At 46.1% G+C, this 27,995-nt stretch overlaps 1 long non-coding RNA gene across 1 annotated transcript in view; it reads left to right on the top strand.

The window, feature by feature from the left end:
* Positions 1 to 14,418: 14,418 nt before the first annotated feature.
* Positions 14,419 to 27,995, top strand: part of LOC146009087 (uncharacterized) — a 139,923-nt gene continuing 126,346 nt past the window's right edge. The window contains exon 1 of the long non-coding RNA XR_014444610.1: positions 14,419 to 14,776. This is a non-coding gene — a long non-coding RNA (uncharacterized LOC146009087). The remainder of the gene's footprint in view (positions 14,777 to 27,995) is intronic.

The raw sequence follows: 27,995 nt of genomic DNA, 5'->3' as shown, positions 1-27,995 counted from the left end.
GCCAAATGTAATAGGGTGAGAGTTTCAGAAAGTGAGAGATTTTGGGAGAGTTTTCCCATGTTTTTTAAAGCAGCAATCAATTACATGGCAAAATCAACCTGGTTTTGCAGTGTAATTGATTGCTGCTTTAAAAAAAAGGGTAAAAGTCTCCCAAAATCTCTCACTTTCTGAAACTCTCACCCTATTACATTTGGCCCCATATGTCTACTTTATGTTTCCATCATTATTTCAACTTCCTTTTAATTTTTTTGGACACTAGGAGGCTTACAATATGAATAGCAAATTTTCAAATTTTCAAGAAAATTTCAAACACTGATTTTTTTAGGGACCAGTTCAGTTCTGATGTGACTTTGAGGGACTTGTATGTGAGACACCCCCATAAATGATGCCATTTCAAAAACTGCACCCCTCACAGTATTCGAAACAGCATTTTGGAAGTTTGTTAACCCTTTAGGTGTTTCACAGGAATTAAAACAAAGTGTAGGTGAAATTTCAAAATTTCATTTTTTTTGCAGATTTGCAATTTTAATACATTTTTCTAAGGAACACAGTACATTTTACTAGAGAAATGTGACTAAAAATTGATTCCCCCAATTCTTTTGTTTTCATAAATATCCTATATGTGGCCCTAGTGTGCACGTTGACCAAACCACAGGCTTCATAATAGAAGGAGCACCTACTTGATTTTGGAGCCTCCTTTTTATGAGATTATTTTTTAGGCACCATGTAGGTTTCTAGGCACCATAAGATGCTAAAAGTTAGGAACCCCCCCACAAGTGACCCCATTTTGCAAACTACACCCCTCAGGGAATTCATCTAGGGGTATAGTGTACATTTCAAACCCCCAGGGGTTTCACCAATTGTGGTACAACTGGGCAGTGAAAATGAAAAATTATTTTTTTTACACAAAAATGCAGTTCTGGCTCCAAATTTGTCATTTTCACAAGGAATGAAGGAGACAAAGCACCCCAAAATCTGTGCCCCAATTTCTCCCGAGTATGGCAATGCCTCATATGTGACCAAAAAATACCAGTTGGGTGCATGGCAGGACTCAGAAGGGAAGGAGTGATTTTTGGATTTTGCAGCTCAGATTCTGGTGGAATGTTGGTGGGTGCTATGTCGCATTAGCAAGACCCCCGAAGCACCAATACAGTGGAACCCCCCCACAAGTGACCCCATTTTGCAAACTACACCCCTCAGGGAATTCATCTAGGGGTATAGTGTACATTTCAAACCCCCAGGGGTTTCACCAATTTTGATACAACTGGGCTGTGCAAATGAAAAATTACATTTTTTACACAAAAATGCAGTTCTGGCTCAAAATTTTTCATTTTCACAAGGAATGAAGGTGACAAAGCACCCCAAAATCTGTGCCCCAATTTCTCCCGAGTATGGCAATGCCTCACATGTGACCAAAAAATACCAGTTGGGTGCATGGCAGGACTCAGAAGGGAAGGAGTGATATTTGGATTTTGCAGCACAGATTCTGGTGGAATGTTGGTGGGTGCTATGTCGCATTAGCAAGACCCCCAAAGCACCAATACAGTGGAACCCCCCCACAAGTGACCCCATTTTGCAAACTACACCCCTCAGGGAATTCATCTAGGGGTATAGTGTACATTTCAAACCCCCAGGGGTTTCACCAATTTTGATACAACTGGGCAGTGAAAATGAAAAATTACATTTTTTTACACAAAAATGCAGTTCTGGCTCAAAATTTTTCATTTTCATAAGGTATGAAGGAGAAAAAGCACCCCAAAATCTGTGCCCCAATTTCTCCTGAGTATGGCAATGCCTCATATGTGACCAAAAAATACCAGTTGGGTGCATGGCAGGACTCAGAAGGGAAGGAGTGATTTTTGGTGGTGGAATGTTGGTGGGTGCTATGTCGCATTAGCAAGACCCCCAAAGCACCAATACAGTGGAACCCCCCCACAAGTGACCCCATTTTGCAAACTACACCCCTCAGGGAATTCATCTAGGGGCATAGTGTACATTTCAAACCCCCAGGGGTTTCACCAATTTTGATACAACTGGGCAGTGAAAATGAAAAATTTCATTTTTTTACACAAAAATGCAGTTCTGGCTCAAAATTTTTCATTTTCATAAGGTATGAAGGAGAAAAAGCACCCCAAAATCTGTGCCCCAATTTCTCCCGAGTACGGCAATGCCTCACATGTGACCAAAAAATACCAGTTGGGTGCATGGCAGGACTCAGAAGGGAAGGAGTGATTTTTGGATTTTGCGGCTCAGATTCTGGTGGAATGAATGGTGGGTGCTATGTGGCATTAGCAAGACCCCCGAAGCACGGTGAAATGATGAACCTAAAAATCCATAGATGTGTGGTATATTTTAAAACACTCCTTTATACATAGGCCGGGTTTGTCGGGGCAAGTGTCACACTGGAAAATAGTTTGCTTTCTTATTCCCTTTTTATAGCAAACTTTGCACCTTTTTTGTGTCCTGCCCTTTTTTCCAGTGGAGGGGATTTCATCAGGAAAATGCTGCCCTGGTACAATACGGGGGCCAGTACTAGAAGTACTGGGGCCCTCTGCCTGCTGGTTCCCAAATATTAGGCCCTTTATGACTTCCTCTTGAAAGTGCATAAATGTCCCCCTCTGGCTGGTAGAACGGAATAGCACGTAAGCGTTATACAGTGCCATCTGGATGATATACACGGCCAGCTTCTTGTACCAGATTTTTGTTTTCCGCAGGGCACTGTACGGCTTCAGTACCTGATCTGAAAGATCCACTCCGCCCATGTACCTATTGTAATCCAGGATACAATTAGGTTTTGAGGTGTGGGTACTGGTACCTCATACAGGGACGGAGGTGGTACTGTCTCCGTGAATTGTTGTCAGTATAAGGACATCCCTCTTGTCCTTATATTTGACCAACAACATATTTTCGGTGGATTGTGCCCTGCTTTCACCCCTTCTCATTACTTGGGCAATGTGCGTTTTTGGGAGGCCTCTTTGGTTCTTGCGCACAGTACCGCAAGCTGCTGTACCTCTTGAACCAAGGGCCTTAAACAGGGGGATGCTGGTGTAAAAGTTATCCACATAGAGGTGATAACCTTTATCCAGGAAGGGGTGCACTAAATCCCAGACAATTTTTCCACTAACACCTACGAGGGAGGGGGGGCATTCTGGCGGTTCAATTCTTGAATCCTTCCCTTCATATACCCTAAACCTGTGGGTGTACCCTGAGGTGCTTTCACACAGCTTATACATTTTTATGCCATACCTTGCCCTCTTACTGGGAAGGTACTGGCGGAATTTAACCCTTCCTTTAAAATGTATAAGGGACTCGTCTATGCAAATTAATTTATCTGGGATGTACATCTCTTCAAATTTGGCACTGAAGTGATCAATGACCGGCCTGACTTTGAATAGCCGGTCAAAGGTGGGATCATCTCTGGGTGGGCACTGTGCATTATCGTTGTAATGCAAAAATTTAAGGATTAACTCAAAACGATTCCGGGTCATGGCCATACGGTAAAGTGGGGTGCTGTACAGAACATCTGTACTCCAATATTGCCTAATTTCTGGCTTTTTTACTATGCCCATATGAAACACCAGACCCCAAAACGTCATCATCTCTACTGCATCTACAGGGGTCCACCTAGCAAATGATGACGTGGGGTTTTGAGCAATAAACTGCTGGGCATATAAATTAGTTTGGTCCACCATTAAATTTATAAAATCATCAGAGAAAAATAATTTGAAAAAGTCAATTTCTCTGAGACCTGTGGAATCAAATTGGATTCCTGGGATGGCCAAAAACTCAGGAACCTGGGGCTCAAAATTGTCTGGTGGTGGGGTCCATACGAGATCAATTATTGGGGGGGGGTCTCAGCTGCTCTACGGGGGCGTCTTTGAGGGGGTCCCTCATCACTAGAGGAGGAAGAGGAGCTTAAGATGAATCCTTCAAATTCCCCGCTTGCCTCACTGGCTGTGTCAGAGTCAGAGGCAAGCATGGCATATGCCTCCTCCGCTGAATACATTCTTCTGGATGACTGGGATGACATTTGGGATGACATTTGGGATGACATTTGGGATGACATTTGGGATGCCATTTTTATTTTTGTGTTTCTGGTAGTGAAATGTTTTAACACGTGTATAGTGTAGGGGGGGTACAAACTTTATTTCAATGTAGTATGTAGTGTGTAGTGTGTATGTAGTGCAAAAAAAAAAAAAAAAAAAGGTCCTGCGCCAAAAATTGAGCACAGATGTTGGTCAGTAACGTCCGTCACTGAACAGCGCTCAAAGGCAACAGGAATTTGATCAAAAAAATTTGATCAAAAAAAATAAAAAAAAGACCCCACAGCACCCTCAAAAAAAAAAAAAAAAGGTGATCAGTGATGCGACACTGATTACCAGTGAGGGGCAGCAGGTGCACAACCTTTGGTGCAACTGACAGTGCAACTGGCAGGTATATATAAAAAAAAAAACCCTGCACCCCCAAAAAGTTGCTGATCAGCACAGATATACTGATCAGCACAAAAGGGGGGGTAGCAGACACAAAATATAGCACTCTCTATCACTCTCTGTCACTATCTCTCTCTATCTATCTCTCTCTATCTATCTCTCTATCTCTCACTATCTATCACTCTATGACACTGCAGCAGCAGCACTGACAGTTATATATATAAAAAAAAACCCTGCAGCCCCAAAAAGGGGGGGTAGCAGACACAAAATATAGCACTCTCTATCACTATCTCTCTATCTCTCTATCTCTCACTATCTATCACTATCTATCACTCTATGACACTGCAGCAGCAGCACTGACAGTTATATATATAAAAAAAACCCTGCAGCCCCAAAAAGGGGGGGTAGCAGACACAAAATATAGCACTCTCTATCACTATCTCTCTATCTCTCTATCTCTCACTATCTATCACTATCTATCACTCTATGACACTGCAGCAGCAGCACTGACAGTTATATATATAAAAAAAAACCTGCAGCCCCAAAAAGGGGGGGTAGCAGACACAAAATATAGCACTCTCTATCACTATCTCTCTATCTCTCTATCTCTCACTATCTATCACTATCTATCACTCTCTATCTCTCTATCACACTGCAGCAGCAGCAGGAAGTCACAAGAAGTCAGATCCAGGAAGCATCAAGCACGCTACAAGCAGTGATCAGGTGATCAGGTAAGGTATTTGCAAGGATCAGGTAAGTATTTGCAAGGATCAGGTCAGTATCACGGCAGATAGGCACGGTGACCGCTCTGCTCGCAATTCCAGACCGGAATGGCGTCTGCAGCGCAGTCACCATTAGTTTAAATGTCGCGCCTTGGCTGTGATTGGTCCGTGGGTCCCACGGACCAATTACAGCCTTGGGGGCAGGTGGGGTGATGTGTCGTCGTCACCGATGACCCCCTCATGCCCCCTGACGCCCGGCGGTGATTGACACCTGTGTTACCGAGCGTCTGATTCGCTGGTAACACAGGAAAACGCTGTGAATGGCTGTTCACACTGAACAGCCAATCACAGCGATCGCCGACGGGGGGGGCGGCATCGCAGCCCCCCCTGGGCATGCAGGGACATGTCTGCTGTCAGGGACAGCAGACATCGTCCCTCTGTCACTGCGTCTCTAGACGCAGTGACAGTTTAAAGTCATGACGTACATTTATGCCATGTGTCGGGAAGTACATCCCGGCCATGACGTAAATGTACGTCAAATGTCGGGAAGGGGTTAAACCGTTATATGCTTCATTTAACCTCTTTAAAGAGTGAGTTCGGTACACATCCCTCAATGAAGATTTATCTGTCCTGATAACTTGGGATTTATACAGCACGTGGTGATTCTGGAGGATTCATTACAAAAATATACCCTTATACTGTATGTGCATCTCCTCCCACTTTCTTGTGAGTTGGGTAGGGATTCTCTCTAAAAACCACCAGGTTCTATCACTATAACCCTTATATTTAGATTCCATTCTGATACATTGCATTTACATTCTTTTGCATGTACACTGAATATTGACTGAGGAATCTCTGTCTATCAACTGTGACAACAAATCCAGCACCGACAAGTTTGTTTTCTTCTGTAAATCTCCACCAGTAGGGACGCTCTTGTGGTCCCTCACCTAATTTGTGGCTGCAGGGATTGGCTGCGCTTTGGGACTATTTCAATCTCTTGTTCTTTTTCTGTTCTATTTATTGCCACGCAGATTGAGCGAAAATTCACATAATGACACATGGATCGTGCTAAAATTCACATAATGCCACACGGATTCAACCAAAATTCACATAATGCCACACGGATTCAACCAAAATTCACATAATGCCACACGGATTCAACCAAAATTCACATAATGCCACATGGATTGAGCCAAAATTCACATAATGCCACATGGATTGAGCCACAATTCACATAATGCCACATGGATTGTGCCAAAATTCACATAATGCCACGCGGATTGAGCCAAAATTCACATAATGCCACACGGATTGAGCCAAAAATTAACATAATGCTACATGGATAGAAGAAAACTTCACAATATGCTTCATAAATATGGACATTGCGTGCCAAAGTCGTGCATTAAAAATTTACACCATAATGCCCATTACATGTTAAACCACACATCGTAATGTACATTAAGTATTATGCCAAACACCATAATGCCTATTAAAAATCATGCTACATAAGTGCTGCTTACCTACATGTTCACTGCCAAGGGTTCCATGCTCTTTGCCAGGGATACCATGCTCATTGCCAAGGGGGAATACATGCTTTCAGTAACTGGGGGACGGACAGCCGCCTCCGGCTAGAAGTGACAGCCATTGACAGCTGGGCAAAGAGCAGGGGCTGCCCGGCTGTATTCAGAGCACTGCAGGTCCCAGCTATTCGAAATAATACCCCTTTCACACCAGAAAATGCAGGGACTTACCCAGGAATATGGTCCCAGGATCATGCAGGGACATTCCCGGGTTGCCCCCTTTTTCAGCAAGCAAATTCTGTTGTGCTCTTCACATGAAAACAACAGTGATAAAACAAACCTGGGCAATAACAAACAGTCATAGAAGTAGAAAGGCCCTGCTCGCAAGCTTACAATCTATAGGGGAATAGGCAACGATATACAAGAATATGCCTTATCTATTCATAGTAGTGAACCAGATGGCAAAATTACCTAATGGGCTGTATGATATGGTCACACAACAATGTTGGTCTGGGGTCAGGAGGATGGGTAAGTGAGGAAACTATATGGGGATATGTGTGGACTTTGCAGTGGGGATGTGACTGTATAGGACCTTGATGGTAACCTTGACACTCCAGCTGTTGTTGAACTACACATCCCAGCATGCTCTGCTTCATTTTTGCTATTTGGTCATGCTAAAACTGATGCAGAGCATGCTGGGATGTGTAGTTCAACAACAGCTGGAGTGTCAAGGTTAGCCATCAAGGGTCTAGGATATGGACAGGGACATATGGGCGTGCACAAGCTCCAGTAACTGACAGGAAGAAGCACACAAATAAAAAGAATCACAATAAAACTTAGTGTCCTAATTTACATAGTACACAACCTACGATTCACAATTAAAGCTGCCAATCAATATCAAAAGGAATGAAAGCTTATAAATGCAATGCCAAGTCTTATAAATGCAAAGTACTTTGAAGCACAAATGCTTGTTGGCTTCTCAAGGAAGCTTCAAAGCCCCATCATTTTAAAGGCTTGCAAGAGGCGATGAGCCCTCTCATAAAGCAATATAGAATAGAAGTTCAGAAGCAATGTAGATGGAAAACACCCGCCATGCTGACTTTATATGGGCAGGAAAAAACTATTGTATCCATGTACAATTGCAAATACTTTAATGAGCATTCGTACATGGCACAAAATGCATTCTCTTATTTAGTTATTTGGGTTGGTTCTGAGTGTCAGCAGCCCATTTATCCAGCTATATTTGCGGCTATTTACCCAAAGACATCTGTTGGTACTTATGTAGTATCTGGGCGTCCGATTTTGTGATTGTATGCCTTACCTTAAGGCATACAATCAGATGCGATGCGATACGATTCGATGCGATTTTGCATAGGATTCAATGTTAAGAAGGTCCTGTTCATTTCCCCACTATCCAAGTGGGCATAGAGTTGATTTTATATAGCGTGGCGAGCGCAGCGAGCCACCGAGCCCGAAGCGTGGCGAGCGGACGCATATTTCTTAAAAAGTATTCTGTGTCCCCTCAAACTAGGGACTCTAATGTACTTGTCTTCTTGCACCAGGGGCCTCACACTTCTTTTTCTAATCTGGTTAGATAGAGTCTGTTTGTGCTATTCTCTGAACGGAGTAGTACACACCACTGTAGGAAATGTTCAGTTTCTTGGCAATTTCTCTCATGGAATAGCCTTTTTTTTCCGAACAACAAGGATAGACTGTTGATTCTCATATAACTTTCATATGAGAATCAACAGTCTATCCTTGTTGTTCGGCCATTTTGAGAGTATAATTGAACCCACAAATGTGATGCTTCAGATACTCAACTAGCTCAAAAGAAGGCCAGTTTATAGCTTCTCTAACAAGCCAACCCATTTTCAGCTGCGCTAACATAATTGCACAAGGGTTTTCAAGGGTTTTCTAATCATCCATTAGTCTTCTAACATGATTAACAAACACAATGTACCATTAGAACACTGGAGTGATGGTTGCTGGAAATGGGCCACTATACACAGGATTGCATACCCCCCTTAGGCTCTTATGTGAGTGGTTCAGTGCTTTTTAATTGTTGAGCGCATGCAAGCAACAGTGGGGGCAGAGGGGCATGGGGTGGCGGGCTGTCCCATTACCATATGGGAATGGCCAGCGTTTCATAGGCGTTCCCATGAGAACACTGGACGTTCTTATGGTATGAGGCATGATGGACAGGCGGGGGATGGGCAGCTGACATCACCAGATGTCAGCTGCCTGCCTACTTCCCCCCTGAGCAGACACGCATCTGTAAGGTTGCTCTGAGGCAACCTTACAGATGTGTGAGCCTTCGCCATCATCATTCGATTGTCGCCAACCATCGAATGATGGGGACGGATCCCAGAAGGCTGTGAATGCGCAGCCTGGCGAATCAACCGAAAAGACCTCCTGATTTCCTGCTGGTTCGTGCTTAAAAATAACACTGGATATCACCCACTGGAGTCTTGTGTTATTGATGCTAATGCCAGAGAAATCACTAGAAAAATTGTGCCATGCACTTTTATGGCAATTCTTGCAATGTTTCGAAGACCCGCACATACACACTAGATATTAGTCTCTAGGAACATGGTGAGCACCATGTTCTAGAGACTTGGGCATACCCAGATTCTTTGGCGCTACGTGGAGGTAGGGGCACACAGAGAGCAGTCCCCTCCTCTCTTAAGCCGCCCCTGAGTGATCATATTTGTTTTATGCGTACACTGGATTTTTCTCTTTGTTTGCAACACTGACTGACTCACTTGTTAATGAGTCAACACACAATTGTAGTGCACCATGCATTTATTTTACATTTTTACCTGTAGTTGTTAGAGCTTTGCTATTAAATAGCTGTGTTCTTGTGTACTGACCTGCTTGGGTTTTTTTTTTTTTAACAATATTAGCTTGTGGCTGTTGTATTAATTTATGAATCTTTGTTGTCTGCCCCTTACCATGGTTTGTATATCTAACCATTCTCTCGTCAGCAGCTACTTAGAGCAGGGCTTTAACTAGGGGTGTGTGAGTTCTGCCATCGCCAGGTTGGCACCATCGCAGATCCATGGCTCCTGCATTTGGCTGGACCAGCACATTGCAGCAAGCATCACTGTTGCAGAGCTGCCCAGGACACTCTTGGCAGTGCTGTAATTCCTGGTGCTGGTGGCCCTGCCCCCTCGGCCTGACACCATGGGTGACATTCTATGCGTTGAGATAAATGCGCATGTTTTTTTAGCGCACCACATCGCCACAAATCGCACTTTTTCAAATCGCACTTTTCTGTCAAAATTCGCATATTTAATGTGATGCGTTTTGGAGGCTGAAAAGTGCGAAGTGGTGCGATTTGCGGCGAATTGGTGCGCTGTCCTTTAGTCCTGAAAATGTGCGATTTTCATGTCTGAAAATCGCACGTTTGCAGGAAAGCGCAAAGTAAGAAAAAAAAAACGCGCCCGGGGTCCCCCGCCCGAGCATAACCAGCCCCGGCTCATTGAGCCGGTGCTGGTGACATAAAATCAGGGTCCCCGACAAATCGGGGTCCCCTTGATTTCATGAAACCAGCACCAGGCTCAAGGTCCGGCGCTGGTTCCCAAAATACGGGGGACAAAATGACTAGGGGTCCCCCGTATTTTAAGAACCAGCACCGGACCCAACCAGCCAGCAGGGTAATGCCACAGCCGGGGGACACTTATTATATAAGGTCCCGCGGCCAAAGCATTAACCCCCTGGCTGGCCAGCATGGGCAGGGGTCCTGGGGAAGTGGGGACCCCCCCAATGAAGGGGTGCCCCCCTCCAGGACTTACCAGCCCATGCTGATAGTCCGGGGCTGTCCCCGATGCCCCTGGGCGGTGGGCATCGGGCTGATGAATTGTGTAAAAAAAAGAAGTAAAACTATTGTTTTCTACTGGCGAACTATGAGTCCCAGCAAGCCTACCCCGCATGCTGGGACTTGGAGAACCACAAGTCCCAGCATGCGGGGCATTAAAGGGCCCGCTGGCACTTGTAGTTCTGCAGTACAAAAAATAGTTAAAGAAAACACACTGACACCCTGAAAAATAAAAGTTTAATACACACAGAACACACACACACTGATACTTACCTACCTTGAGCCCGTAGGTCGGTCCCTGGATCCTGGGTCCGGGCTCCGGGGCTCCAGGGCAGAAGAGTCTGGTTCCGGGGCCTTGGTCCTGGTTCCGGGGCTGGTCCTGGGGTTCCGGGGCTCCTGTCCTGAAGAATCCGGGGTCCGGGATCCGAGGTAGTCCTCAGGGGTACCTAAGGAAGGAAATCCTACTCACCTGGTCCCCGGCGACGACCTCGGCATCCTCTCCGGCTGAAGCGCTGCTCCCATCTGGTACCCGGCTTACAGGACTTCACCGGCGCAGAGATGTTCCTTCCTCGGCGTCTCCAGTCAGAATGATTTCTGGCCAATCAGGAGCCGACTTTCTCGATTTCACCATATATTTTTGAAGTCCTCACAAATTCCTATTTCCAGGGCAAAATAATGGAGTTGGACAGGTGAATGATAAATAGCAGATCCAAACTTGACCGGTCAAGTTTGGATCTGCTATTTGTCCATTTTACTCACTCTCCAGTGGATATCACCAGTATTGCTCTGTGTTTAAGGTTATGTCCGGCTCAAAATGGACCATGTACTGTAAGGGTAATTAAGGGGATTATTCTGGTTGATTTGCAAGGCTGCTAATTTGCAGCCTTGCGAGTCCACCAGAATAAGGACCGGAATAAGGTCCTAAATCTGCCCTACCTACAGTACAACATGGTTTTACCAGGGTGCATAGTTACTTCTTTGTTTGTTCTTAACAAGGAATCACACCCAGGGTGCGATATAATAGGGTGCAAGTTTTCAGACAGCTAAAAAATTGCACCATATCGCACATGTCAAATGTGTGATTTTTTTTCCAGAAAGTCAGAAATCACTTGCAATTTCTGGCGAATTTTGGTAACAGTAATGTGAGTTTTTTTTTAAGTAATTGGAGTGCGGATTTTAGTTCTTATTTAGAAAAACCACTGTGGGTTCCCAAATATGCGTGGAAAAATAGTGGGGTTCCCCCCGTATTTAAGAAACTAGCACCGGGCTCTTGGACTGGTCCTGGTTCCAAAAATAGGTGGGACAAAAGAATAGGGGTCCCCTGTATTTTGGAACCAGCACCGAGCTCCAACAGCCACTTTCCCCACCCCCCGTGTGTCTAGACACGAACACTCGTCGATCAGTCACATAGGACAGAGGGACAGGCTGATCTTGTCGGCGATGCTCGTCAAATCCCTGCTGCCCGCTTGGCCATGCTGTTGCGGCTGCCTGGTTCTGGTCACAGGCAGCCTGCCACCCTTAACAGGTGCCGCCCCTAGGCTCATGCCTCACGGGCCTAGTAACAAATCCGGCCCTGCCAGGCACATGTGGATAGTAAAGTATGTAACATTTAAAAAAATATTTTTATAAAAACTCTCATATAGACCATTGCCACGGTGACATTTGCCCATGTGACTGGATACCCTTGATAACTGTATGTTTTCTCCAGTGAGCAAAAAAAACAAAAACTCTGGGGCACATTTATTAAGCCTGGGGAAGTGATAAAGTGATAAAGTGGCCAGTGATAACACACCAGCCAATCAGCTCCCAGCCTGTAATGTAACAGTTAGCGGCTGATTGGCTGGTGCTCATTGGCCACTTTATCATTTCACCAGGCCTAATAAATCTGCCCCTATCTACTCTTTTGCACAATTCCAGCGCTGTAAGTGATATTGTGTGAGGTCTGAGTTATTTTTAGAAATGGGGGAGGAAAAATAGAATACTGCTCCAGCTTCCCATAGGGACTCTGCCAGGAATTTGGAAAGCACCTGCCCGAGCAGTCTTTAAGTCGACATTCATTGGGTCAACCACTGAAGGTTGACAGGTCGACACCTGAAATAGGTCGACACGGCTAAGGTCGACAGGGTTGGAAGCTTTACGCAAGCATTAGGTCAACAAGGGCAAGGTGGACAGTCAAAAGTTTTTCATGTTTTTCTTTTGTAGCCAACATGTGCCGACAGGCGGTATTTAATTCCCTACCATCCACTAGGGCGGGGAGGGAGAATTTAATAGTGCCCAAAGCATGGCGAGCGCAGCGAGCCTATTGAGGGAACACGGCACACTTTGACAGTGTCCCTGTCGGCTATGTCGCCATTCGGGTCAAAATGTTAAAAAAATTACGTCAACCTTTTGACTGTCGAACTTGTGATTGTCGACCTTCCAACACTGTTGACCTTAGCCATGTCAACCTATTTCAGGTGTCAACCTAAGGCCTGTCGACCTTCAGTGGTCAATTCAATGCATATCAACCTAAATTGGGTCGACCCAATGACCCATACCCACTGGGCCTGATTCAGACCTGATCGCTGCTGTGTGAATTCGCACTGCGGACGATTATCGATAGACTGCTAGCAAAGAACTTCTGCTATTTTTTTCCTTCCCTAGCAGTTCACAAAGTGATTGACTGGATGTAGGCGCCTGGGGGTGTTAAATGGGCACTAAGAAAAACGCAGGTGTGACAGGAAAAAACACAGGCGCGCCCAAGCGTTTTAGGGAGGGGGTGCCATCAGCTTCAGGCCAGCTCCTTTCATTGCCGCCACCGAGTAATGCAGGGTACACACCAGAACGACAAGGGCCCAATCCCATCAATCTAGATCCAATCCCGACCGATTGGATGTAGATTGTAGGTAGATTGGGCCCTTTTTTGCCTGTTCTGGTCCGATTCGATGCGCGGCCCTGCAGGTTGGTCGGTCGTTATTCAGATCCTACCTGCAGCAGGTAGGATCTGAAAACGACCATACACCCGGGTGCGGGTCGCGATCCTTGGCTACACCTAGCTTGCTCCTTGTCTACACCTAGCTTGCTCCTTGGCTACACCTAGCTTGCTCCTTGGCTACACCTAGCTTGCTCCTTGGTGCTCGACTACACCTAGCTTGCTCCTTGGCTACACCTAGCTTGCTCCTTGGTGTTCGACTACACCTAGCTTGCTCCTTGGCTACACCTAGCTTGCTCCTTGGTGCTCGACTACACCTAGCTTGCTCCTTGGTGCTCGGTGGAAGAATCTTTTGATTGTGAGAATCTAACGAATGGTTTTGGACAGTTTTGCTTGGCTGTGATTTCTTCGCTAACCATACATATCTATTCGCACAGCGAGCGCATTCATTAGCAAGGCGGGATCTCACTATGGCGGGGCGGGTCTACCTGAACGCTGGACGGAATGCAACTGAGGTAACACAAACCACAGAATGTGCAATGACTTATTAATAGGTAAATAATAGAAACACATTAGCACTGAGCTGTTCCCTCCCTCATAGTAGTTATACAAATACAGTAATTAGTCCTAATTCATTATTAAGAAAATACCTCCCTTTATATTTCTGAAATCTACCTTCAAAAATCAGCAAACTATGAATTCTTTGCAAATATCCGTGTATATGTAAAAGCACAGCTATATGTGGCTATTTATTATTGCTTAACAATCCAGAGTTTATAAAAGAAACCACAAATATGTGCTCCAGCAACTTAATGGGGAAAAAAAAATAAAACAAACAAAAACTAAATAAAAGCAAAAGTATCTGTCCCATAGACAAATAAACATGTTTGTAAAATAGAAAACTGTAGTGTAAGCCCATGAATGCATCTGAGTTTCTTATCTTAAAAAAAAACTGGTCCATGTAATGATTGGGATAGCAGTCATCTGCCCTGTGCACTGACAGGATGTGAACTGAAAGGGAAAGCAGAAGATATTGCTATGTAGAGAATGGCGTCCTCTAGGCAACCAGAACTAGTCAGCAATGTGATCTGTACCTGGCTGCCTGGCCCCGCCCACCCCTCCCTGTGTGTAATACAATGCTAGTAAGCTGGAGGCAGTGGCACTGGCACAGCAGATACAACAACTAGTATCCAGGGAGCTGCTGCGGGGAGGGCACAGCTAAATCACAGCACACAGGATTACACTGTGGACCTTACGCGTCTTCTCTTCTGGGATTCCATTGGGATTGTTTGTCACCTGAGAAGAGCAATACAAGTTTCCAGCAGGGGTACATTATGGCCTCCTCTCCTTCAGGAGGTATCAAAGGAAGAACACAGGTGAGCAGCGAACTTCATCAACTTTTTTGTATGAGATACAGTGAGCCTTCCTGCGTTCTCCAGACGTTGCTAATGTTGACTTATTAGTTCTGTGTTCAGATATATATGCAGTCTTTGGTAGAAGTGTGTTTGCTTTGAGCAAAGTCTTTGTAGCTTTCCAGCTGTTTTGGAACTACAACTCTCAATAAAACTGTATGCTGGGTGTTGTAGTTCCGTAATAGCTGGACAGTTTGCATGCACTCCTGGCTTTGAAATTTACGGTTGGATGAATGAAATGATGCTGAATATATGAAGATGTAGCAATGGGGATAGGGTGACTAGGTAGACCCTTATTAAGGTTGACATGCTTTGTGTCGACCGTTGAAGGTTGACAGGCCTTATGTTGACACCTGAAATAGGCTGAACATGGCTAAAGTCAACAGAATAGGAAGGTCGACACAAGCATTAGGTCGACAATTGGAAGGTCGACAGTCAAAAAATCGACCCAAGTTTTTCACGTTTTTTTTTTTTGAGCCGATATTTGCCAACAGGCTGTATTTCATGCCCTACCATCCGCAAGGCACAGTGCCCAAAGCGAGCCATGCAAGGGGACGCAGTACACTTAGACGGAGTCCGTGTTGACTATGTCGTCATCAGGAACAAAAACAAAGTGAAAAACTCATGTCAACCTTTTCACTGTCGACCTTCCCATTGTCAGCCTTCCGACTCTGTCGACCTTAGCCATGTTGACCTATTTCAGGCGTCGACCTAAGGCCTGTCGACATTTAGTGGTCAACCCAATGCATGTCGACCTAAATTGGGTCAACTCAATGACCCACACCCGTAGCATTTCACTATTTGCAACCAGATGACTGTGATTGTGTATAGGCTTGAAAGCACATTGATACAAGGATACAATGGACCATGCAGTCTTGCACAGAACTGAGGTTGTTTTCATAAAGCCGGGGACCTGTCAGTTCCATTTGCAGTGAGTCTTGGTGTCAGCTCCTCTGTGGCTCTGTTACAGTCAGATGTGTCTATGCAGCTAGACACTGGCTTGCTTTCAATTGAATTCCACAGCCCTGTGCTATGTATGGGAAGTTATGTAGGCTGCCTGATCAGAGCATGATACTGATAAATAATAGGGTCACTTTCAAAGAAAAACACCATTTGTATTAACTATATTTATTTGCAATTGAAATGTCAGTTTCTCTTTATCTTGTCTAAAAGGTAACTGGAGACATAACTCCATCACAGGCAAATATACTGTATGTAGTAACACAGTAGTTTCGGTACTGTAGCTCATATATTAAACTCCGCGTAATAAAATGCAAATTAGAAAAATTCTAAGTTGATCATTACCTAGAAGTTATGTTGGTTCAAAGCTGAACTGTTTTTTTTTTTTCATTGCTACAGGAGATACTGTACATTGGGCAGGAGTTGTGTTTTAGGTTTACATTTGCTTAATTACAAAAAAAAGAAAAAGAAATATTGGCTGATTATTGTTTCATACCATCCACTAGTCAAAACAGGGAATGTCTTCCAAGTTGGCCACTTTTCTATTAACAGCAGTCACACCAGTGTATATGCATCGTGTGTTGTTAGTTTTATACTTTTTTATGTAATAGGGAATACACTTAGGGGGAGATTAAAAAAAGTAATTGATTTGGAATTAAATCTCCAGTTGCTCGGGTTGCCGTGCAAAATTAATATCGGTACTGTGCACACGCCTGTCATTTATATTGTACAAGCGCCGGGACTAAGATTCCTTCTATGGGTTGTTGCCGAAGCAGCCCATAGAAGCATGCACCAGTCCCCGGCGCCTGTCATGACCGGGAGGAGAGCGGCACCGGCGGCGACAGGGGGAGGGGGTGCCTGCATTGCAGTACCCCCGCGGCGGCTGCCACCAGTGGCATGCCCCCTCCCCCAAAAAGGTAGGAGCCACCACTGCTCTCATCCTATTACATTTCACCCTTTCATGCAGCATGTTTGAGCGGCTTTCAGCTCAAAGCCGCCCAGTGTGTATGCCCCAGCGATGAGCGGTGAGCGCTGCTGCGCGCTCCCACATCATTGCAGGGGAAGCCGCTCATCTGCTTGTTTTCTGCCGTTTAACCCCCTGGCCAGCCGCATTGCATACGGCCCTTTGTCTTAGGTCATATGTTGGTCTGTAGGCAGGAACATTGCAATAGGAGGCACTGACCCTAATCTAAAAAAGGATGCACTTTGTTATAATATGAGGGTATTACATGCTTCTGGGGCATTGCTTAGAAAAAACATATATGTATGATATCAGGCTGTTTGTCTGTATAGTTATTTATCACAGTACATTAAACTAATGTACTATTTAAATATGAGCATGACATATTTAGCACATCTTTTGGCACTGTAACCAAATATTTTGAGCTGCATGCACTATTGCTAATGTTTAGCAGATGTTGTTTTAAATGTGCAAAAGTGAGGCATTCAAATGAAAATTGCACTACAGACCTATAAGTAAAATATGACATTTCCACTCAAGGTTGGATTGGCAATATAAGACCCTGGGAAGATCCCGAAGGCTGATGCACCTGTTGCATACCTCCCAACAGTCCCGAATTCAGCAGGACAGTCCCGATTATCAGGGCCTGTCCCGCTGTCCCTCCCGCGGCCGGCAGTGTCCCGCGGTGAGGGGGGGCTGTTGGGAGTCCCCCCTGTCGGCTGCTAAGCAGCGGGGAATAAACCCTGTGCGCATGCGCACAGCGTCTATTCCCGCAGCCAGGGGGCTGGGGGCATGGCTAGAGGCTCACAGAGCCTCTGGGTCATGCCCCTATAGCGGCAAAATGGGGGCGTGGCCTCGCGGGGGAGCCGCGAGTATAGGCCACGCCACCAAAATTTGGTCACGCCCCCCGAAAATTCTGGCGCGCCTTCGCCGCGCATCAGCGTTGTCCCGCCTGCTCCTCCATCAAAGTTGGGAGGTATGCTGTTGCCAGGAGAGGATACAGGGTGACGGACTGGTGGAGTAGGTGTGTTAGGGGTAGAGGGTGGCAGGCTGTTGATGTGGACATGTAAGGGAGACACTTTTTGGAATTTTTTTCCAATCCACCCATGACACCAAGGAAGGACATTGTAATGGATTTAGCATAATGTCACAGACACAACTGTGGGAAAAGACACAAGGAAGGCTACAACTCTGTCCAACTCGGAATGAGGCCCTATGAGGGATCCCGCCCCTTTAACAGACCCCACCCCCTTAACAGACCCATTCTCCATGAGGACTGCTTCCACTAATTTCTCAGGCTGGTTTTCTTTCTCAGGGCCAGATGCACTAAGCGTCAAAACATACTTGCCTACTTTTAAAAACTAGTTTCAGGGAGATTATAGTTGGTAGTAGCGATGTTGGTCGCGTGATGTTTTAATCGCATTGCATCGCATGCCATGTACCAGATGGCAGGCGATGCGATGCGACGCGATTTTGGCCCCCTATACTATTAAAAATGACAACTTCGCCGCCTGGCTTCCACACTTCCTCTCCTCCGACCTGCCATCTGTCATTCTTGGTGACTTTAACATCCCCTTGGATAACCCCGCTGATCCTGGCACCTCCAAACTCCTCTCTCTCTGCTCTTCTCTTGGCCTATCTCAGTGGACTTCCTCTCCCACCCATATCCAAGGACACTCCCTCGATCTCGTCTTCTCTCGCTCTTGTTCCCTTACTGACTACACTATCTCAGCTTTTCCTCTTTCTGACCATCACCTCATCTCCTTCTCCCTCACTGCTTCCCCCTCTCCCACCCCCCCTCCCAAGCGCATTGTCTCACGGCATAACGTCAACACACTTGATCTTGCTGCCTTCTCAAACACGCTGTGTCCTCTTCTCGCCCCAATCGCCCTCATGTCCTGCCCGAACCTCGCTGCCTCCCTCTATAATGACACTCTATCTTCGGCATTGAACTCTGCCTGCCCTCCCTCCTCTATCCCCCTTCGATGCTCCAACCCCCAACCGTGGCACTCACCTATCACCCGATTCCTTAAAAAGTGCTCTCGCACTGCTGAGCGCTTCTGGAAGAAATCACGCTCCCTTGCGGATTATCTCCATTTCAAATTCATTCTTTCCTCCTTCAGCTCTGCCCTTGCTCTGGCCAAGGAATCCTACTTTAAGTCCCTCATCCTTTCCCAATCATCCAATCCCCGCAGGCTCTTCGCCACCTTCAACTCCTTGCTCTCCCCCCCTCCTCCAGCTCTTCCGTCCTCCATCGTAGCCGCTGATTTTGCTACCTACTTTTCAACCAAAATCTCCTCTCTCAGGACTGCCATCACTGCTGCCATGACCTCACCCTCTCCCTCCTCCCCTCCTACATCTCCACTCCCCTCCTTCCAACCCCTGTCCTCATTTTACCCCACCACTGCTGCTGAAGTCCACTCTATCCTTCAATCCGCTTCTCCCTCCACCTGCCCGCTCGATCCTATCCCCTCCAATATTATCCGTCGTCTCAGTCCGTCAGTCTGCTCTCACCTGGCTCACCTCTTTAATCTTTCCCTATCCTCTGGGATCTTCCCTTCCTCCTTCAAACACGCTCTTGTCTCCCCAATTCTCAAAAAAACAAATCTGGACCCCAACTCTCCATCCAACTACAGGCCCATCTCCCTCCTCCCTTTTGCCTCCAAACTCCTAGAACGTCTGACCTATAATCGTCTCCTAAGCCACCTTACTGCTAACTCCATTCTAGACCCCCTCCAATCCGGGTTCCGCCCTTTACATTCCACTGAAACTGCCCTGACCAAAGTCACTAACGATCTACTATCGGCTAAATCCAAAGGCCTCTTCTCTATCCTCATCCAGCTTGATCTGTCGGCTGCCTTTGACACTGTTGACCACCCTCTCCTGCTCAACACCCTCCGCTCCTTTGGCATCACTGGCACGGTCTTCTCCTGGTTCACCTCATACCTCTCCGATCGCTCCTTCTCTGTCTCCACTCCGAGCTCCTCCTCTCCTACTACCCCCCAGCCAGTCGGTGTTCCCCAAGGGTCAGTCCTTGGCCCTCTCCTCTTCTCCCTCTACACCACCTCTCTGGGCACCCTCATCAGCTCCTATGGTTTTCATTACCACCTTTATGCTGATGATACCCTAATCTATCTCTCCTCCCCCGACTTATCCCCATCACTCCTGTCCAAGGTCTCCGAATGCCTCACGGCCATCTCAGCCTGGATGACCCAACGCTTCCTGAAACTAAACATGGCTAAAACTGAACTTCTAATCTTCCATCCCCCGAACATCCCCTCTTCTCCCACTATCTCCATCAGCATTGGTGAAACCGAGATCACCTCAACCGACCAAACGCGCTGCCTCGGTGTCATCATTGACTCCTCCCTCTCTTTCACCCCCCACATTCGTGCTCTCTCACAGTCTTGCCGCTTTCACCTACGCAACATCTCACGCATCAGACCATTCCTCTCCACTGACGCGACCAAAATTCTCATTCACTCTCTTGTCATCTCCCGCCTTGACTACTGCAACATCCTTCTCTCTGGGCTACCTCTCACCCGCCTCGCACCTCTCCAATCCATTCTTAACACTGCTGCTAGGCTCATCTTCCTCTCCCGCCGCTCTACCTCCGCCTCCCCCCTATGTTTATCTCTTCACTGGCTCCCCATTCCTTTCAGAGTTCTCTTTAAACTCCTCACCACCACCTACAAGGCTCTCTCCTCCTCCACAGCTCCCTACCTCTCTTCACTGATCTCTATCCACACTCCCTCCCGTCCTCTTCGCTCCATCGCTGACCGCCGACTGACCTCTCACCTAATCACCTCCTCCCACTCCCGTGTCCAAGATTTCTCTCGCGCTGCCCCCCTGCACTGGAACAACCTCCCTCCACCCATCAGGCTATCTGATTCCCTTACCTCCTTCAAGCGCTCCCTCAAAACCCACTTTTTTCGACTAGCCTATCCCTCCTCCTAACCTCTTTTGATCCTCCTATCCTGCCTCCGTTCCCCTCCGTTCCTACTTATCCTATTGTATTTCGTTCGTCCACCCACCTAATTTTAGTATGTTAACTCTTATGAGCAGGGCCCTCCTTCCTCACGTACTCACCCTACCTCATTACCTCACCTGTCCTGTTCTTCCCTTCCTCTACTTCATCTCCAGTCTCCTTGACAATTTTGACACCTACTTCTGAACTGATGCTGATTTTAGTTCGACCAGCTATACCCCTATTTATACTGTATCTTTCAACACACCCTGTACTTTACCTTGTAAGTTGTTTATTGTTTGCTATGTACGGCGCTGCGGACACTTTGCGGCGCCTTATAAATAAACGTACTACTACTACTACTACTACGTGAACCCGAAGCGTGGCGAGCGGCGGCGGTATGCGTCCTATGACCTTTTCATACCCCCACTATCCATATCGGCATGGAGTTCAGAATAGAAAGTGTGGCGAGCGCAGCGATCCACCGAGCCCGAAGCGTGGCGAGCGGACGCGGATACCTTCACAGGTATCCGCGTCCCCTCGCGGGCTTCACAGGTATCTGCGTCCCCTCGCGGGGTTCACAGGTATCCGCGTCCCCTCGCGGGCTTCACAGGTATCCGCGTCCCCTCGCGGGCTTCACAGGTATCCGCGTCCCCTCGCGGGCTTCACAGGTATCCGCGTCCCCTCGTGGGGCTCGCTGCGCTCACCACGCTTCGGGCTCGGTGGCTCGCTGCGCTCACCACACTTTCTATTCTCAACTCCACGCCGACGTGGATAGTAGGGGTATGAAAAGGTCGGATGACGCGTACCGCTGCCCCTCGCGGGCTCACTGCGCTCACCACGCTTTGGGTTCACGTTTATAGTGGGGGGGGTGGCGTGGGGGTGCATTTAACATTGTAAGCACCCATTAGGGTGCTTATACAATGTTTAATCGCATTGCATCGCATTGTATGGCATTGTATGCCATATACAATGTCATACAATTTTAAAATTGTATGACATTGTACAACATCGTGCGCAGAGCCGAATTTCCCATTAGGCACGTGAGGCACCGGCCTAGGGGCGGCACATGTTTGGGGGCGGCACTTGGATGCCTGTGATAGTACTGTCAGCCCAAAATGTACCAATAACTGTAAAATATCCACTGTACTGTACTATATTCCATCTTAAATAGAGTGTAAATGGATAGGACATGCAGATACTGCCCCTATAAACTGTCCTACTTAGTAAAAATTATTGTTGTGCCTAGGGGCACCCTCCTCCCTAAATCCGCCCCTGATCTTGCGATATCGCATCGCATACCATCGCATGCCTTTTGGTATGTGATGCGATGGGCGCCGCTAAAATACACAAGTACCGAATTTTGCATTGAGGGGGCGTGTCATGCTCATCCCAACGGGCGTGTCTAGTTCCATATATGGAGATATTGTGATAAGAGAGTCTGAATGTGGGAATGTACTGCTACATCTGATAGGAATCTTTTAAAATGACATCCCAATGTAGATGAGCCCCAAGCACTTAGTAAATGATACTATACTTGGTAAAGTGCTGGGAAATGGTGCTAATGATTTAATATAAATGTATCTGGCTCTCATTCCTTTTTCCCCCCAAAATGTAACAGTGTAATGTGGGCTAGGTGAAATGAGGGAGATTGCTAGACTAATGAGGGAGAGAGGAAGATTGCTGCTATTTCAGGGAGTCTCCTGCCTATTACACATGTCACATGCCCATTCCATATTACACCACATGCCACAATGCCCATTACACATTATGCCACACACCGTAAAACCTATTGCCTACTATACCACACAGAATAATGCCCATTACATATATCACACACCGTAATACTCATTACAGGGTAAACCAAACACAGTAATGCCCATTACACATTATCCCACACACTGTAGTGCCCATTACATATACCACACACACCGTAATGCCCATTACACTTTATGCAACACACTGTAATGCCAATTACATATACCACACACCGTAATGCTCATTACACAGTAAACCCAACACCGTAATGCCCATTACACTTTATGCCACACACTGTAATGCCCATTACATATAATACCACACGCAATGATGCCCATGACATATTACGCCACATAAGTGCTGCTTACCTACATGTTCATTGCTATGGGTTTCTGGCTTGATGACAGGCAGCGGCAGATCGAGAAAAAAAATTACAGGGGAGGCACCATTACAGATCGTGAATGAGGGAGGTAGAGATGAACAGGGAGAGGCAGGGAGAGCTGGCAGCAGCCTCTGGTGTCTGGTGCCTCAGCGTAAAGCAGCAGGTCCCCGTGGTTGGTTATCCTATCAGGAGCACTTACAGCAGCCTCGGGTGCCCCTGTTATCAGACACGTAAGCAGATGGCCCCGCAGTGGGTTATACTGTTCAGTATAACAGCCAGCAGCCGGCAGAACGGTGCACAACTCTCCCAGCTGCCGCTGTATCAGAGCAGGTCCACGGTGCGACTATTACACAAGTCAAGGCGGCTTACGAGCCAATCAGGAGCTACCACTGCAACTCCGTGCTTGAGTTTTGAAATAGGCATGCTGCTGACCTGCTCTGATGCAGCGGCAGCCAGGAGAGCTGTGCAACGGGCTGCCGCAGGCTACCACCGTGGGGCCATCTGCATACTTGTCTAATAATAGGGGCACCCGAGGCTGCTGTAAGTGCTGATAGGATAACCAGCCATGGGGACCCCTGCTGCTTGCACAGAGGCTGCTGCCAGCTCTCCCTGCCTCCCCCTGTCCATCTCCCAGCAGCCGGGAGAGTTGTGCACTGCTCTGCTGGCTTCTGCGCTGGCTGTTATATATAACAGTATAAACCACTGCGGGGCCCGCTGCTGTCCATAATTCAAGCCAACACTCCCGGGGGATCTGCTTCCTGGCAAACCTGGTCGCCAGGAAGCAGAATCTGGTCGCCATGGCGATCTGGCCCCCAGGATTTGTCGAGCCCTGTTATAAGTACTATATAAAGTAGGTGAAAAAAAAACCAGATGTGTGTGCTGAGCATACTATGCTAGTGATCCTGTGTCATAAATTGGTAATATATCAGCCAATTCCTTGTTAAGCTGTTTGAATGTAGCCAATGAAAGTATATATCTTATATATAAGTATACAGGTGTTTGAACAAACTTTAATGTTAAATAAGCATCTGCTCCAGCTTTCACTATCACTAAGTATAAAGTGAACTTAAATGTTACTGCAAAATGTTCATTTCAACCATCGTAGACAGAGGTATGACAATTACATTATGTTTCCTTGGCACCACAGTGAAGTAATGTGAGCAACACCTAATTATCATGCTTCTTATCCCACTGGATACTCTGTGGAGCTGGAGATTCAATAAAGTAAGCATTGAGGAAATGCACATCCGATTTTCCTTAACGTCCATTAGTTCTGTAATATTTTAACGTTGAGGTTAAGCTCCTGAACAGCTTTGTCAGTAAGTGTGTTCTTGCTGTGTGAGTCAATTCATTGTTTCTATGTTGTATTATTAATGAACATCTAATGCAAGTTGTGAAATCCCGCATTAGCTACAGTAAGTACAGAGGTTCAGTCTCATTGCAGCAACTGTGAGTCCTAGTTCTAATGTCATTAGATAATGCACAGGGTCAGAATTGTGGCACAGGGCTTATTTACGTGTGTGCAATTTGATGAACACACAACACAACCCAGACAGACGAAATTGTCATGGGGATAAGTGGTCCCTATTGCGGCTGCATTTTACCCCCACTTTGATCCAGCAGGTAAACCAGACAAACCTTTTGTGATTAAACAGTTATAGCATGCTACACTATGGACCTTATTCAGGACCCCTTAGTTTGCAAGGGGTCCGATGGTGTGCGTCTCTGTGCATGTGCGAACAGATTGTGGCGGTGGGCCGGGTGCTCGCCCATAAGAAAGCCCAGCGTTTCATGGAAATCACCGGATGTCAGCTGCCTGCCCAGTTCCTCCCGAATGAGCACGCATATATATATATGCGTCCACGCACCACATCTTTCAACGGTCGGCAACCATCAAAAGATGTAGGAGGTTCCCCCTTTATGTAAAACATCCATTCGCATGCCTTGCGTGCAAACCCGCGGTGCGAGGGGGACTCGCAAGGCTGCGAATTTGCAGAATAACCCCCTATATGCAGGAGCGTAACTAGAACCTTGTAGGCCCCATAGCAACACAGGAACAGTGTCCCAACAGTGGTCCTCATTCTGTGGGTCGTGACCCCACAGTGGGTCCTGACCATCTCAGCATGGGGTCACGACTCCACGTTGCTGTCAGGCTAAGGACTCTTCTAATCTTGAAGCCGGTGATCAAAGGAGTCTGAATAATCAGTTGAATTGTATGAGTCTTCAGACTCCTTGAATTACTGGCTTAAGGTGCCCATACACGGTACAATTATTGTATGCAATTTGGACTACATCACATCGCATAGGTTTTGCAATGCAATGAGATGAGATCTAGATCAAAAAGTATGTGCAGCACATACTTTTTGGGCTGTGCGATGGGATGAGCACGGGAGCGCGCATCTAATCGCACCCGGCAATTGTACCGTGTATGGGCACCTTAAGATATCGGAGGAGTCAACAGGCAGCTCTGCCCCCACTCCAGTGCTCTGCCTCTCCTGTCCCACCCAGCAACACCCTTAGTGCCCTAGTTTATTTTATAACAGTGACCCCAGTTCATACTGTGCCGCATTAGAGTTCCCATCATTTCAAATGATGCCACATTATAGTGCCCCACTTCATAGTATGCCACACCATAGTGCCTCCGTTTTATATTGTGCCACATTAGAGTGCCCCAGTTCTTATTATGTTACATTATAGTATCCTCCAAATCACAATGAGAACATCAGATTATGACACATTACAGCGCCCTCCAGTTCATATTGTGCCGCATTACAGTGTCAGACTGGGCAATATATCAGGCCTAATTTCTTAACAGGCATATCGGGGAAATTGGTATGTAACCTTACAAGCTGGCTCTGGGACCCCCTAAGCCTCTTGGCTCCATAGCAATGGCACTCCTTGCACCCACTATAGTTATGCCCATGACTAGCTGTATACTATACTGCAGGGGTGGGTAATCTCTGGCATTCCAGCTGCTGTGAAACTATTCATCTAATTTTCACATACACTAACCTGCTGTTGTGCTGCACACATTTTGGCTGAAGCACCCATAACATTGGGTAACTTCTAATCATGGTAATCAGACCCTGGGTGTGTCTCAAGGACAAACTAAACACAACCATCGGAGGAGTTTAGGGGCTTTTGCTAGCTCCGTTCACCCTGGTGATAGATAGGGTGAGGTGAATATAATTCACAGCAGTAACATTATCTAAAAAAGAAATACTGCAAAAGTGACACTACATTTTGTTTTATTAGGAACCAGTATCTCATAGCCTACTATGATTGTATTTGTTCTGTATATATATCACAGAAATGATCAGGACTGCTATCAGGAATTTTGGGACCCGGGACTCATTTCCAGTCCGGGCCCCACCCGTGGCGCACAGTGTCTATTCCCACAGGCAGGGGGCTAAGGGCATGGCTAGAGGCTCACAGAGCCTCAGGGCCATGCCCCCAAAGCGGCAAAATGGGGGCGTGGCTGAGCAGGAAGATGCGTCCCCTTTCTCGGTAGCCACGCCCGGGCGCGCACCAGTGTCCCTCTTCAAGATATGGAAAATAAAAAGGGGGGTAGACTGCGCTGTTTCCAATATTAGCAAAATTAATAGTTAAACATATCAAGTACCACTAAATAGGTTTTTATTCTTAAAAAATATATAATAAAATTGTACACAATATAAACTTAACAATTTTACAGGTCAATTGTTGGCCATTGAATACCTTAAAAATAAGGGAAAGGAGAAGGGGGAGCTGGAATAAAATTTCAGGTTTTTGGTTTTCAGAGGATTGGAATAGGAACACTCTGCTATATCTCAGGACTTGTGGGTTCAGTCAGTCAGCCAATAAAAACCACCAACGCGTTTCACTCCACTGGGGAGCTTTTTCAAGGTGTGCTGGTCACCTTGAAAAAGCTCCCCAGTGGAGTGAAACGCGTTGGTGGTTTTTATTGGCTGACTGACTGAACCCACAAGTCCTGAGATATAGCAGAGTGTTCTTATTCCAATCCTCTGAAAACCTATAACATCGTGGACACCAACCTGGGCCGCACCATTACCCAGAGGCAACCCCCCAACTCTTTCTGGCAAACTATATAGGAGGAATTTGGATCCCCAACACAAAACTGCCAGCAGGGCTCTACTGCTTATGTCCTAATTATGCAAACAATATGTATCTGAGAACAAGGACACCATACCTGCATATACAGATCTCAAAAAATCCATCTGTTCCATCAAAAATACGGTACCGTATGGACTTATAATAACTATTTCATCAGCTCAGTCAAAAACATGAAATTTTTATTCCCCCCTCCCCCTTCCCCTTCCCCTTATTTTTAAGGTATTCAATGGCCAACAATTGACCTGTAAAATTGTTAAATTTATATTGTGTACAATTTTATTATATATTTTCTAAGAATAAAAACCTATTTAGTGGTACCTGATATGTTTAACTATTAATTTTGCTAATATTGGAAACAGCGCAGTCTACCCCCCTTTTTCTTTTCCATATCTATTTTTGGGGACTGACACTCCCCATCATTGTACTGCAGCTTGACAAAGCCACTCACAACTCTGCACCTCCTACAGGTAACTTAGTTACCTACCCCTTTTCCCTCTTCAAGATGCTGAAAAGTTGGGAGGTATGTATTACTGTAATGCTGATTGCCTGTTAACTATTTACTTTTTTGACAAAAAGTGTGACGTTCTCAAAAATGTCATTTTTACTTTAACCCACATATTATCCAGCATTTGTTTCTATAGTAACTTACCTGGCCATTTTCCAAATGGTAGAACCATAGTAGAACTCATTTCACATGGTGAGTTGGGGGTTAAGGTACACACATTTAGCCATTTATTACCAATCTAAATTGGTTTGGCATACAGGGAATATTGAAGTTGGTATATCTGGAGTAATACTTTTCTTGGTACTTATATGTTTTGTTTATTGCTGTTTAATCACAGAGAGACAAGCAATTTAAACCTTTTATTAGCTGTGGGAAAAGATGACTCGTTCCCATTGTGTAATTTAGTTCAGGTTTTTTTCATCAGACGTGTGTCACAGTCTGCTGCCTCTGGGACATTAAAGTCGTCGGTTTACTTTATATTTGTTTCAGAACAGTTTTTCATAGATGTAAAAATAGACTAAATATGGGCATTAATCA

This window comes from Crinia signifera, chromosome 6, assembly GCF_055691185.1.
Source record: "Crinia signifera chromosome 6, ASM5569118v1, whole genome shotgun sequence".
NCBI lineage: Eukaryota > Metazoa > Chordata > Amphibia > Anura > Myobatrachidae > Crinia > Crinia signifera.
The sequence above is the reverse complement of the archived record's forward strand: the minus strand, read 5'-3'. Positions and strand labels throughout refer to the sequence as shown.